The 2,784-nt window shown below is 47.3% G+C and overlaps 1 non-coding gene across 1 annotated transcript; it reads left to right on the plus strand.

Annotated features, from left to right (window-relative positions):
- Positions 1-1,438: 1,438 nt before the first annotated feature.
- On the plus strand, positions 1,439-1,545 carry LOC138461403 (U6 spliceosomal RNA). The gene has a single exon (XR_011264023.1). It is a non-coding gene; the product is annotated as a U6 spliceosomal RNA (small nuclear RNA).
- The last annotated feature ends 1,239 nt before the right edge of the window (positions 1,546-2,784 follow it).

The following is a 2,784-nucleotide window of genomic DNA, read 5'->3' on the forward strand; positions in this document are numbered from 1 at the left end:
CAACCATGTTCAAAGGCTTCAAACCAGACTGGACCCAGAGTGCTGCCTTTTGCACTCTTGTCACCCTTCGAACTGTTGCTTGGTTCGGCAGCGCATCCGACCAGCAGCGCTCATCACTGCTTCAGCTCAATCAACAGTTCGCCACTGCAAAATAATTTGTACTTCTGCATCCTCGAGTCACTCATCAATCCACCTGAACCTTTGAATCGACCCAACTGTGCCTCAAGCCACTGGAAGTATCATGCTCAGCGGTACCCATTGACTTGAGCCAACTACTCAGTCGAGCTTACCCTGGTGGACTTATTGAACTGTAACGCTCTAACCCCACAGCAAACTTCACAGAGGTCTACTTTGAACCCGTCTCGAGGCTGACTCCTCTCTTGGATCAATGTGAGTGTCAAACCACCCAAGAAGCAGAAAGAGATTCTGTGGAGAGGCCCAGACCTTCTGGCCCACTTTTAGGACAATATGACTGATAAGACTCTCTTTGCACCTGTTGGGGACAAACTCCCAGGTAGATTTGTGGGTAGGAGTTTGCAGACTCTTGGAAGGCCCAACACCTCCCCCCAAAAGGAACTTAGACCCAGGCAGACAGCAAGTTCAAACTGCTGTATGTTACAGCCAAACCAACAGGGGTCAGTACATGGATCAAATAAATCTGAAGACGTCTCACCTTCTCCTGATTCACAGGCCACTTTTGTACCCAACTGACATCAGATTAACGCTACAACCTGGGCCCCTCTCTAGAAAACCTATGGTACTACTGGCTTGGGTATTGAGTAATAGTCTACCTATAGTGGACACTATAGCCCTCATTACGACCCAGGCGCTAAGGGGTTAACAGCCCCGTAAAAGGCTGCAGCGCCGTTAACCGCTTAGCGCCTGATTACGAGGTCCCTTTGCAGGTCCCGACCTTAACGGCTGGTTTTACCAGCCGTTAAAGAAGGAACCCGCAAAGGGACTTTCGTGGTAATTACGGTACCGCAATTTGCGGTACCATAATTACCGCCTTCCCCATTCCCATTAAGCCCTATGGGGGCAAAATGGGAATGGGGAAGGGCCATTGGTGAATGGGGAATTACTGCCCGCCAACCTCGGAATGGGCGGTATTTCCCCATTCACCAATGGCGGACCCGTTACAATACCGGTGGCAACCATGGTGCTAATAGCGCCATTGGTTACCACTGGGGTTGTAATGAGGGCCTATACATGTTAGTCTACTGGCTCTGGTAAGTCAAGTGGCTGGCCTGGTCCATCCCCAAATTACATTTTGCTAAACAATGTTGCAGTGTGAGGGTCTTACCATTGGTTCTTGCCTGTTGCTACCCACCCCTAGAAGTCTGAGCTGTGATTGGCTAGAGCTGATCTCCCCAGGTCTGGGAACCACAATGGTGCTCAGCTCTTGGTGTACCTTCACAAGGTAATAAGAACGACTATGGTGCTCGCTTCGGCAGCACATATATTAAAATTGGAACGATACAGAGAAGATTAGCATGGCCCCTGCGCAAGGATGACACGCAAATTCGTGAAGCGTTCCATAAAAAAGAAATATAAAAAAAAAATATTAAAAAAAATAAAAAAATAAGAACGACTATGTGTATGCATTGTTAACTTGTGTCTACCACCTTATACTATGAGAGTGCTTGTTCATCTTGTGCAACACTTGTCTCCCATTTTAACATCTTTGTTGCAAGCTTCTGTCTGGCGTCATCGGATGGACTCCCTTTCCCAGCTCTGGTTTTGGTTCATTGTCTGAGTCGGCCGGGTCACGTGTTCAGAAACCATGATTTGGAGCTTCTGCAGCTCTGAATTATGAGGAATTATTCACATTTATTGCAGCTGGTGTTACTGTCGTTCAGGGAATGGAATGTCGTTCGTTTCTGGTGGCCTTGGCAGCAGGTCATGTCTCACACATTTGCTCTCTGTTCAGCCTGAATTCACCTCAGCTCAGCCCTTGCTGAGAGGTTTGTGGCCTGCTGTAATTTTCCTAAGCCATAATGTGCTTCTACATGTTCGTGCTATTCTATATTCTCCATGTGTTAGTCACACTTGGCTCTGTCAGGTCCCATAGTTGCTCCTGCAGCGCCATGAGGTTAATTGCATATAAGCATCTGCAAGCTTTGTTCAGAATCTCTTGCTTCTTGCGGTTTCTGCGTTGCTGTATTAAGCTAATGAAAAATTTAAAAAAGCAATGACAGTATGTATATGTATCTGTCTTCTAACTACAGAACTGACGCTCGTGTTCTTCATGTATTCAAGTGAGTGTTTGAGTTCCGATGTGCGGATGGCACGTGTGCTTCCTGTCTAACGTAGCTAGGTTGTGCTGTCTCTAACATTGTCAGGGGCTTTGGCTTCTCATCGCTTTAGTCAATACTTTCAATTGAGGTTTCTTTAGTTGCAGCCTGAGGCTCCTCGTCTGGCCTTCTTCGACATCAAATACCTTAAGGGGGGGGAGGAGGGTATCATTTTACCCATCCCTCTTCACACCTTCTTCTAAAAACATCCTTTTTCAATGTTTTGCCTATTCACCCCTGTTCTAGTACCGAGACAGCTATCACACATATGTTCTTCTTTTAATGTATTCTCTCTACAGGGGTGTTACGCTCACTTGGCTCCCCCAGAGGCGTCGATCGGAACTGGACAGCTGCGGTCTCCACCAATGTGACGCGTAGGACCGAGATGACGGACTGGACTGGACCACCAAGCTTCGTTTGCTTGGCCCGTAGGAATAGTCTTCTGCAAATGGAGAAAGGGAATTAACCACCCGTGGAGTTGAGCGTAAAT

This window comes from Ambystoma mexicanum, chromosome 1p (genome assembly GCF_040938575.1).
Source record: "Ambystoma mexicanum isolate Mex_15411 chromosome 1p, UKY_AmexF1_1, whole genome shotgun sequence".
NCBI classification, from domain to species: domain Eukaryota; kingdom Metazoa; phylum Chordata; class Amphibia; order Caudata; family Ambystomatidae; genus Ambystoma; species Ambystoma mexicanum.